General features: G+C 44.0%; 1 protein-coding gene across 21 annotated transcripts in view; it reads right to left on the minus strand.

The window, feature by feature from the left end:
* The window catches only part of RIMS2 (regulating synaptic membrane exocytosis 2), a 349035-nt gene that overhangs the window by 270931 nt on the left and 65560 nt on the right, over positions 1-12544 (minus strand). The window lies entirely within an intron of this gene.

A 12544-nucleotide genomic window follows, 5' to 3' on the forward strand; every position in this document is an offset into this window, starting at 1 on the left:
AGCATGCTGCTTTATGGAAGTGAGTTGTAAATTACAACCCAAGGAAGCGACACCACATGCACTGCATCAGGAGGATTTTGGGTATCACATGGCAGGACAGAATTCCAAAGATGTGTTCGCCCAAGCCCACATTCCAACATGTTTGCACTCCTGTCTCAGTGACGTCTACACTGGCTTGGTCAAGTCGACATATAAGATGGCAGGATCCCCAAGGATGTGCTCTATGGCTTCTGGCACCAGGCTAATTGGTAGACCAACTCTGTGTTACAAAGATGTCTGCAAATATGAAGGCTGGCAACATTAACCTTGCCACGTGGGAATCCCTTGCAGATGACCGCAGTGCCTGGAGACAGGCTGTCCAGTCGTGTATCCATAGCAGTGACCAGAGGAGAAATGACCACTGGGAGGAGCGCAGAGAGAATAAATGCCAAGGTGCATCTGCAACAGCACAACTGGATGCCTTCATCTGCCCCAGCTGTAGTCAAACATGCCTCTCCCACATCGGTCTCTACAGTCACAGCAGACGCTGCAACCTTCCAACAGCTTGACCTTACCCCCAAAAGCGCACTCCTCCATTATCTCCCAAGACAGACAGATGCCAACAATGCCTGCCATTTTTTAAAATTAAAAAAGCCACCCATTTATCAATTTTAATATACAATTTTCCATAAATACATTTGTTAAATTTTCTTTTCAGTGGATGCAAGATTGAAGCAAAGCTCCATCACTACTTTAAATTCACTTGGAGGATCTCAGTAAAGATGCAGGCAAGACTGAAGTTAAAATCAAGGAACAAGTAGTTTGTACAGTATAGATGTACAGTATACTGTATTCAAATATTATATGTTGGAGATTATGGGCAGGATTAACCTAATGAGCACTGTCAGCAGAAGCTCTGAGGAAGGATTTCTGCTTATACAAGACTTTCCCATTTCTCTCCCTGCTGTGTCTCCTGCAGCCCCCCAAAATAGCTCTGGGGTAGCCAGGAGAACCCACAGAACAGTGTGCTGGGGAAGAAGGGGGATTGTTCTGTCTGACATTCTGAAATGGAAAAAATGGAAGAGTGTGACATTGAATTACACCCTATACTGCATATTGGTGATGAGGTCTAAAATTGGCTATGACTATACATGATTTTAAAAAAAATTATCTGTAGAAACAAGCCTTAACACAAATAAGGATCTTTACTGATAAACTAGTGCACATGGGAGGAGAGATGGCTTATGCAGCCATGGATGGTTGTCTGAATGTACTTAGAATGCTGAATTTAATGGACCTTTGATCTCATTCAGGAAGGCAATTTTTAGGATATTATGAAGAGTGTCCAGTGATAACTACAGTTTATGCTCTATTACTATTTTATTCCAAAGAACAAAGGGAGGGATTATGGGGGTGGCTACACTATACGTGAGGCAGCAATGTTCCCAAATAGAATAATGACCTTTGCAAATGATAACAGGATGCAAAGAAACATTATGTGATCTTTAAAATTCTCTGTTCACCTTTCCATGATCAAAGCGATTAACCAAAGGTTGCAAGTTTTAATCGGATTATTCAAATATTAAATTATTCAACTATCCAGTGAAGTAATGGAGGGGCTACACTCCCCTTTAGGGATCAAATGTGCATATTAAGATACTATTAGATTTGACTTTGGATACCCAGATAGCCTCTAAGAAATAAAGCATCCAGGTTGGATTACTGTAATACATTGAATGTGGGACTGCCCTTGTTGATCATTTGGAAATTTTCTAATTGAGCAAGTGGGTGGGATCCATTTCCCAGGCAGCAAGCTCAGCCCAGAAGCTTCCTTTGCTGCTTAGGAAACCATCCCATCCCTGGGGCTTCCCTATCGGATCTCCGTGGGCGGAGGAAATGATGGCCCACAATGGCACCCACCGGGAAGAGTGAGCGGACTTCTCCAACAGGTTGTATACTGTCCTGGACCACATGCTGTGTCTAAAGCACAGCATGAACAGAGAAGACTCTCCTGCCCCTCTCTCCAGATCTAAAGTTGGCTGTAAGGGGGCAGAAAATAAGCACCTCCCTCTCTCAAAAGTTCAGACTTGGAAGGAGGCAAAGGCTTATTCTGCATCTGCACCCAACAGGACACAGAAGCAGATTAAGCATATGTGCCTTTACCTTTCTTATCCAGATCAGAGCTGGAAAGGAGAAGCAGGGGTATGTGGGCTTGATCTGCCCCTGTAGATGATCAGTTGGGCACAGATGCAAGCTCACACGCCTCTGCTCTCCCTCTAGCTTTGAGCTGGAGATGGCAAGAGGCAGCTTTTTATGGCTCTGCAATTTCACCCAGGAGGTGCAGGCTTCAGTAGAACTCTGGGGCAGGGAAAGGTTCATCTCTCTCTAACTCCAGGTTCAGAAGTAGTCCCAGGCTCACCTCACTCACTTGAACCTAATTCCCCTGATGCCATGGTGAGGGTGGTGCACAATATATATATTTTAGTAAATATTTTTGTTTCAATTTTCAGTAATTACAAAACAAGAAAACAATCAGAACCAAGTAATGCAAACATAAAACAGTAAACAAAAACAAAAAAAACTATATCCAGGCATGTAAAATAAGTACATTTGTTCACAGAGCAAGCGTTAGAGTCCATATCCTGAAAAAAAGATCAGTATTAGGTATATAAGAAGAAGAAGAGTTTGGATTTGATATCCCGCTTTATCACTACCCTAAGGAGTCTCAAAGCGGCTAACAATCTCCTTTCCCTTCCTCCCCCACAACAAACACTCTGTGAGGTGAGTGGGGCTGAGAGACTTCAAAGAAGCGTGACTAGCCCAAGGTCACCCAGCAGCTGCATGTGGAGGAGCGGGGACGCGAACCCGGTTCACCAGATTGCAAGACTACCGCTCTTAACCACTACACCACACTGGTGTATATGTCCATCAAGTGTAATCCCAAATCTGTCATGCTTTTTGTGATGGCTGCCTTGCTCTATGTGGTCTGGAGGCAAGGAGGTATGTAAAGAAATAACTTCTTTCATCTGAACCTTTCAGTTATTTAACACCATCTTCTGAAAGTCTGTTCCAAGTGTCCCTGAGATACTGGTTGTGCCCACTATATAGGGTTTTTTCTGTGGCTGCACCCCCACATACAGAAACAAGTTTGGTGCCAAATATGTCATCTTTGAGGCACCAAATTAAGGCTGTTCTCTTCTCCCAAGTATTTAATGGCTGGTTGATTTAAATTGGACTGATTTACTGCTCCTATTGCTGTTCATATCTTAAATTGGATTTTAGGTTTGATCTATTAGATTTGGATTTTATTCTGGATGGTTTTATAAGCAGAAAAGCATCAAATATTTCAAAGAAATATGTTTTAAAAAATTGAGATGGAATTTCCTCCTAATAATAAAAGGCAGTTTTTAGTTTTTAAAATGGTCACAATCAATTAACTGTACAGCAGGTCAATTAACTGTACATTTTTTCTATCTATTGCAATCCCTAATAAAAATTGCTATCAACACTTAGCTGCCGCCAGAAGAAGAAGAAGAAGAAGAAGAAGAAGAAGAAGAAGAAGAAGAAGAAGAAGAAGAAGTTATACTGGGCTGGGGTGGATTAGGTGAAGGTGTCTTTATCCCACCTCTTCCAGTCTCCTGCCAACCTCCCCCTTCCATCAGCTGAACATGCAGACAGGCAGTAGGCCTGCTGATGTTATCAAAACAGAGTTGCAGGTCTGAGCTGGCAGGAGATCTGCTGGATGTCAACCAGGCTTGCTGTCACATGACATCATTAGGGCTGGTGTGACACCAATGACTTAACCAACTAGTGCAGTGGAGCTAGTGCAGCAGTTGGGTCACAACCAGACTCAATCATCCCACCCTCCCCCATCTTCAGCTGTGGCTGCCACCTACAGCAGAGCTGTAGATGAAGCAGTGACCCTGTCACTCCACGAAGTCCCACTGGAGGAGGTACTTGGGATTACACCCTATATCACAAACAATTCTTTAAAAAAAAAAGAAAATAAAATTGTTCTGACATGGTGCTTTCACAGTCCAGGTCTGTGTTACGCACACAGTGAAGAGTCATAAATGACAAGAAAAAGGAAAATAATACTTTGGCACCAAGTTAAAGGAATTACATGCAAAATTCAGTATTCCAGCTAGGTATAATGGGGCATCACCTATGCAAGTGATAGACAATTTCTGTGCGGATAAATATTAAAGCACTTCCTGAGGTTGAAGACTAGACATTCAGGATTTGAAACATACCTCATATAATGAAGGCTTACAGAAAAACCTTAGGTTGTAACTGTGAAGATAGGAGGAAAGCAAAGTAGGAGGAATAAAGACTGCTTAAAACAGTGCGATCCTACAGGTGTCTACTGAGAAGTTATTTGAGTTTAGTAGGACTTAGTCTTAAATTAGTATTATATAATAGGATTGCAACCTGAAAGGCTTGAGACCTTCTCCTATATAAAGGAAATTTGGGCAGCTGAGGAAAACTCACAGCGGTGCTTCTCCAAGGGGCTCAGCCATGTGTCTGGAGGCTCCTTTTTCACTAAGCAATTTATAATGCAGAAGTGGTTCCTATTTCCTGGGCAATTTTCTAAGAAGCCGTAATACAAGGAAAGCTCTCTCCTACTGTATAGATGGCATTTGGCTGTTGAGGAGAGGAAAGTCCAGGTGACTAGCTGAAACAGAGGACAAGACTCCTGCATCCTTAATGTAGAAGAGGAGATTTCAGCACATGGACCTGGTGGTTCCTGATATTAGCATCTTAATGGTGAAACTTCATATTACTTTGCAAGATCTATGAGTGAATTTCCTGCTTTTGTTGTTGTTGTTTAAAAGAAGTCATGGAAGGAATCCAGATTTGATCAGAATAAGATCAGGGGGCAGTTAAATGCTTTCTATTCATACTGTTTCTTGATCTAAATTGTGCCACTCCCCCCATTTCTGTTTGCTCTGATGTGGGTTAAATATGGTACCCTTATTTTCCTCCCATGGGTATTTATATTTTCCCACATATGACAATCAGTAGCTTATGGAGGGGATTTAGATTGAGAAAATGGCACTGGATGTGGGGAATAGTTAACAGTAATACCTCTACTCTAGTGCCATTACTCCAACAAATTCAAAGCCCCTCCCAGATGCTTTCAAGCAATAAGATAATTCAGAAATCAGTCAACATTGGCCTTGCATTAACTCTTTCTGGTTTAGTTTGTTGTGTCCAAAAGGTGTGTGCAAGGCCATAGAGGCATGGTGCTTTAGAACCTCCTTTTAAAATGTACCATTTCATACAATGGTTTGCCAAGTGAGACATTTCCAAGTGGTTGTACTCACTGGCAGAGGAACAGGGTTGCGGGGGGTACAGTCTGCCCTGGCTGTCATCCCTGAGAGGGGTGACATCGCCGCCCCACCCCCTGGGACACTTGCCACAGGCTCCACTCCCCCATGGGACACTTGCCGCCCCACCCCTGTGGGACGCTCGCTGTCCTGCCCCTGGGTGCACAGCATGTGCACCGCTCCGGATGCCGGAGCTGCGAGCTCCACCTCTGGTTGTACTTCACATATGTCAGGGGTCAGCCAATTTTGTTAGGAGGGGGTCGGTTCACCGCCCCTCAGACCTTGTGGCGGGCCGGATTGTGTGCACACGCAAGCAGCGGAGGGGGGGATTCTCTCTCTCTCCCTCTCCCTCAGCCCCTCCCCTCCCCCTGCTTTCCTACCTCCTCCTCCGCTCTGCCTGCGGTTGGGAGCCAGCGGTGGCGGCGGCGCCTCTCCTTTCCAGGCCAGCTTTCCCAGGCGCCAAGTGCGGGGCCAGCAGGCGCACCAAGCTCCAGCCAAAGTCCCGCGACACACTCGTCACGATGCCCACAGCACGGCCATGAACGGAGAGGCTGGCTGGTGGGTGGCGAGTCTGGGTTGCACCTCAGCACGCGGGTGGCAAGGCTTTGGATTGGCTGCCACCAACCAAAGCCCAGCTCCCTTCCTCCGCAGGGAAGGGAAAAGCCAGGAGGAGGAAGGGAGGAGGGAGGAAGTGCTGCTGTGGTGTGGGGGGGGGGGAATGGCACCCGAAGAAAATTGCAAAAAAATTGGCGCAGCCCGAACAATCACACCGATCCAAGCAGCGATTCCAGGACTGTCCACGGGCCAGATCCAGAGGGCAATTGGGCCTGATCCAGCCTGCAGACCTTAGTTTGCTGACCCATGACATATGTGAATGAGGTATGTGTAAATCAGACTAACACTTTACCAGTCTGGAATTCCAGAAAGTGTGACACTCTTAAAGAAGCAATAGGCTACAGTTATAATTGATATCAAATGCTATACTGGCTAAATAGTAAGGGTTGTTTACAATGTTAGTCATTTTTCAGAATAGACCCATTGAAATCAGTGGACATGACTAACTTAGCTTCATTAATTTCAATGGCTCTACTGTAAGCAGAACTTTGCTGGAAACAACCCTTAACATTTAAAACCCAACTTGATGTGTTATTTAAACAGGGACTGGACAGCCACTTATCAGGACTGATGCCATTAAATCCAGCACTGCAGATCCTGTATGGATCAGGGAGTTGAACCAGATGGCCTCCAAAGTTCCTTTCAATTCCTACTCTGTTATTTCATGATTCTATGTTCCTCACACAACACACTATTGCAAAGAAAACCATTTTGCCACAATGGTAATCCATAATAAATATTATTATTACTCAGACCACAACACAACCACTTTCTTATTATATTTACTCTATGGAGATAACAGAAAAAAGCCTTTATTCATTTATTTTTTATGTTACACACAAATCTACAGGAAAATTTCTCCTCTTCTATTCTTTCCCTAAGCCACTAGTCTGTGCTGTAGTACTTTCTTTCATATAGCAGTGAGGATACTAAGCTGGACAAATGCCAGTTCTTTTATGCTCATTATTTGTCATACATCCATACTAACGCATTCAGCAATTCCTCTGTGCCCCACAAACAAGGGGAAACCTTAAAATAAAATTCAAAAAGCCAAGAAGCTTAAAATTGTTTTCACACTGAACCTAAGGCTCTTGAACTATGTCATAGTTAGTTCTTTTAATTATAGATCAGTCTTATCAGCCTCATCTGTAGTCACATGGAAGGAAGGATCATGCTACAAGGTGAAGCACAGGGAATGCTACAAAAAAATGGGTTCTACCACCAACTACTACAACAATGTGAGGTGGGTACACTGTCACCATCGCTGAATCCTATCAATAGAACTTAATATGAGGTCATCATGCTGCTGTTTCTTAAAGCCCTTCTGACCCTTTCAAAATGCTTACAAACAAGTGAGCCTTACAACAACTTTTTGCAGCGTATCACCCAATGGGGAAGTGTTTTGTTGAGGATTCAGCCAGCCTAGAATCCTTGTAGCTCAGGACTCACTGGAATGGGAAACAGAATATTTCATCTTTCCCACCTAACTGACGCCTTCCCCGGATGTGTTAGATATTGCTAGAGGCCTGCCAGTCCCATCCTGGGCATTTACTGTATTTTTCCATGTATAAGATGCCCCCATGTATAAGACGCCCCTACTTTTGGGGACATCAAATTTAGAAAATGGGCATATGCACTGTGTATAAGACGCCCCAAGATTTTTAGCCTTATTTAAAAGTAAAAAAACCTAGTCTTATACACAGAAAAGTACAGTAATAGCTATATAGCATTTGTTTTATAGCTTAGAGGTTCTATTTACGATCGAGGATAGATACAATAGATGGATAGATAGAGAAAGGAAGGAAGGAAGGAAGGAAGGAAGGAAGGAAGGAAGGAAGGAAGGAAGGAAGGAAGGAAACATCCCTTTATAGAGCAAGAAGCAGTTTTTTAACCTTATGGCATGCACACACACACCCCTGCAAAATACTTACTATAAGCTAGGGTTGCCATATTTCCTTTTTTTAGGAAGACCCCAAAAGTAGTGACTGTAAGCTTTTGGAGTTGTTGTCGTGGCTTTTTCCATCGCATAGCCATACATCCGGGTTTTCCCAGACATTTTGCTGATTCAGCAAAATTCCCCCTAGATGTCATTTTTACACCCAAAAACCAGGACTTGTCAGGAATTTTCCTGACGTATGGCAAGCCTATATAAGCAATCTATGTATGTTTTGTTTTGCTTTCAACTGACACCCTAACATCTCTGTTGGAACTACTATTCTGTCTTTCTTTTAGCGTTTAGAACATTCCCCCCCTCTGTCTTAGGGTTGACAGCATTTTTTGGCAAAGTTGATTAGCTTTTTTGACAAAATCACAAAAATATGCCTTTTTAAAAACTATTTTTACGGGAAATCGGCAAAAACGGCACTGCCAACATGGACTGCCATACATCCGTATTTTCCCGGGCATTTTCACCAATTTCCGCCCGGACACCGCTGTTGACTGCAGTATTCCAGATATGTCTGGGAAATCCCAGATGTATTGCAACTCTGCTCTGTCTATATAGCTGGGGTGGGGAACTGGCAGCCTACGGATTGCTTGTTGTCTGTAGCATTGTTCAGCTCACCAGATGTGGCTGGCCCACTCTTAATCAATGGGGCTAGAGCACCTGGGAGGAAGAGGAAGTGAAAAGGAAGAAAGAGATGACAATAATAGACCATAAAAGTCTATAGAACATGAAGAGAGAGAGAAAGTGGGGGGGGGGCAGAACTGTCACAGAAAGGAGGAGGAGACATGGGAGGGCAGTGGAAGTATAAGGAAAGTATAAGGGCAGCCACCTAGCAGTGAGCCATGGAGTAGGGGAGCCTAGATAGCAAGAAATATAGAGGGACATTGTGAACCTAGAGTAGGGAAGTGTATTAGATAATTCCTAGAGGTTTAGTGGGATTATTCTGATGGAAGCTATATGACTCACTACTTCTCACATACCTTTCCTCAAGAGCCAGTCAGACAATCCCACCAAACCTCTAGGAACTAGCCAATCTGGGTCCTCACCTCACCCCCTCCCTGCCCCCACTGCTGCCAGCACCAGCATCACAACTGTACCCTCACCTGCAGCTTTGCCAGCACTACCACCACAACACAGCAGTGGCGGTGAGGACAATGGGACTGTGTTGGTGGTGCAAGCTAATCCCCTGAAAGGCTGGTAGCGGCACAACAGAGGGAGTTGGATCCTGAAGCAAATGACTTCCCTTCGCCTAACGGACAAGCCACCCCTATGCTACAGCTAACACCAAGATTCTGTTAAAAGTTTGTTCTGTGTTACCTTGAGCCTCAAGCACATGTACTAAGACAAAATTACTTTCTTGAATTCTTAAACTGATAAAATAGCCAGAGCTTAATTAGGGTTGAGCAGCCTCTTTTCTGGAAATGATTGCATTACCTTGTGACGGGGAGAATCTTTTAGGGACTGCATAATGGTTGTGAGAGAGGCTAGAACCAGAAATCGGTTGGACCAGACTAAAAAGAAAAACCTCTGCTACCCCTTTCTCCAGACTGCTCTCCCTCTTTGCAACTCACATGAAATCAGGCTGAGGTCTACATGCAGTCCTTGGGCTGCAAGTTCCCCAGCCTTGCAGTAAAGCAACGTGGTGGGTTAATCTGAAATTAGGTACTACTTATAAGTTATTTTATTTGTTTGTTGTTCTTGTGGTTTTTTAAAAAAAAAAAACATTTATATACTGCATTCATAAGACTATCAGAGTGGTTTACAACAATAGTGCATAAAACCATGCAATAAAAACCTTCTTTGCAAAGCTGTGAAAGTGCTAACTAGGCTTTGGGAAGGAGGCCAGAGGAATCTAGGACCCTGTCAGAGCCCTCACACCTCCTTCCCAAAAGGCCAGAACCTCACTTACCAGGATTTGGAAAGGCAGCACAAGGCCTGGGGCGGGGGTCAAATGTTGCCAAGGGCCACAAACTTGAGAGCCACGTGCATTCATCGGGCCAGGTGACAGACCACCCTGATCTAGATAATCAGTCTCATCCAGGAATACTTGCAATTTCTCCACAACCAAGTATACACCACCACATTTGCCAATAAAGGGGTGCATAGTTATTACACTCCATTGGGTCTAGACCAGGCTATTTGAGATGTGGACACACCACTGCCTTTTTAAGGGCAGTAGGTACCACCATCACACAAATATGTGTTTACCACACCTCTGACCTACTCAGTCACCCCACCCCACCAATCTTAAATAAGCCAGGATATACAAGGAACTAATGAGCAGGTGGTCAGGCACATCATTGCAAGTATCCTATACCCAACATAGGACCACATTAACTGGACACGATCCCATTACACTGTGCTTGACATTGTGTTGGGCTTTTCAGCCAGCACTGTCACAGTAGCAGCATCTAAGTCACTACAGAGCCAAGCAGCTTTATTCTTGATGTCTTTAGACATCTGGTTACACTTAGTCACCAAGCGCTCCAGAGGTCTGCCCTCTTGGTCATAAGTAACCAACGTCCAGAACACAGAGAACAACTCTTCTGGACAGTTCCTAGAGGATGCAACAGAGGCATTGAAGTGGGATCTCTTTGCTGCTCTCCCTGCCATGTGGTAGAATGTGTTATGAGCCTGAACATGAGCTTGGTCAGCTCCTGGGTAAGATTTACACCACTTACCCTCCAGCCCTCTCCTGGTCTGTTTCATCAGCTACTTAGTATACCAAGGAACAAAATGGACTGCACAGCACTGGAGAGGGCCTACATGTCAATGGCTCATAAGCATCACTATACCACAATGGAACTAGAAGCACTACCTACTGGGGGGAAACTAGAGCACTCAGAAATCTATCATCTCTTGGGGTGAACCATCCTAACTGATCCCGCATCCTTGCAGGGGAGAATCATTTCTGCAAGTCCAGATCTCACTAGAACATGTCCTGACCATGACAATGGAGTGATATCCATCACCACCCTATTTCCAGACCACCCTCTTTCCCACATGGTGTGAAGACTAAACCAATGGTATATCTTGTTTCTGTGTGTTGAGCTGTTGACCCTTTGAGACAGGTCCATGGCTGCCATGGATGTCTTGAACTCCCATGTCAGACCTGCATCAACCTACAGTCATGTTACAAAGAAGAGCTTGGGCTTTTGGGTATCTGTATTTTTAAAAATACAAAGCTAAAGTTGTGCCACACACTTTTATTGGTTGATTTTAAGTATTATTCATGGAAGAGACAAACATTTAGTTACAGTGTCACACAGTGAGATTTAAACTCTTCCTCCTAAAAATGTCAGCCTCAGTGTAGCAAGTAGGGCAGAGGCAAGCAATGGATAACACAATTGAACTGAAGTAACTATGATAAATAACAGAATTCCACAAGAGGGAATGCTACTGGGCACCTCCACACTTCCCTTGAAGGGATTCCTAGTATTGAAACATGAGGTGAGAGCTACTTTTATACTAATTCTCAGACTTCCATGAGTAGTGGGCTCATGGAATTGAGTTATATGAACTGCAACAGCATTACAGTCATACCTCAGGTTGAAGTAGCTTCAGGATAAGTATTTTCAGGTTGCTCGCTGCGGCGACCCGGAAGTAACAGAGCCCTTTACTTCCGGGTTTCACCGCTCAGGCATGCACAGACGGTCAAAAAGACGTAATGTGCATGCGCAGAAGTGGCGAATCACGACCTGCACATGCGCAGATGCATGGATGCGGGTTGCGTTCGCTTCTGGATGTGAACGGGGCTCTGGAACGGATCCTGTTCACATCCAGAGGTACCACTGTATAATGTTTTGTACCATTTAATTTCACAAGTTAAATTCAGCTCCAAATGCAGGACATTTGATTGAGCCAATGGATTGAGAATCTTAAAAGGTTATTTTTTATTTCTAACACATGCAGCCAGAGGCATTGAATGTTATTTAGAAGATCTGGGACATGGACCCATAGGTCACAAATCTGCATATGCCAATTTATTTGCAGAGATGCAAATTTAGAAATTATTTTTGAAGGCTTCTATACTGCTTTTTATGGCAATTGCCACAAAAAATGGTGCACAAGTCATGATATAAATAAATAAATAAATAAATAAATAAAGCAATAAAACCCATTACATTTAAACAAGAAAACTGACAAAAACTGATTACAAGAAATTATTGCTAGAATTCATTCATATCACGAAATGTAAGGCAAATCAATTAAGTTCCTATCCAAATAACACCCAAAAAACCCACCCCTGCTTAACCTATCCCCAAGCTGTGTCCTTGAACTGTGATGATGTCTATTCTATACCTGGATAGAAAGCCGTATTTGTATGCATGTACAGTATGTAGTAATATCCAGCTTTTGCATGCTGGAATAAAGCTGACTGCACCAAAGTACATCATGCCTCGGGTTAAAGTTGCTTCAGGTTGAGCGTTTTCTGGTTGTGCTCCGCAGCGACCCGAAAGTAACGGAACGCGTTACTTCCAGGTTTCGCTGCTCATGCATGCACAGACGCTCAAAATGGCGTCACGCGCATGCGTAGAAGCAGCAAATTGCGACCTGCGCTCGCGCAGGTTGCGTTCTCTTCAGGATGCGAATGGGGCTCCGGAACAGATCCTGTTCGCTTCCAGAGGTACCACTGTAAAGAGAGACATTCACTGCTTTTGTCTCTGGCCCACCC

The sequence above is a fragment of the Podarcis liolepis genome (assembly GCF_965112155.1).
Source record: "Podarcis liolepis genome assembly, chromosome: 8".
In the NCBI taxonomy this organism is placed as follows: domain Eukaryota; kingdom Metazoa; phylum Chordata; class Lepidosauria; order Squamata; family Lacertidae; genus Podarcis; species Podarcis liolepis.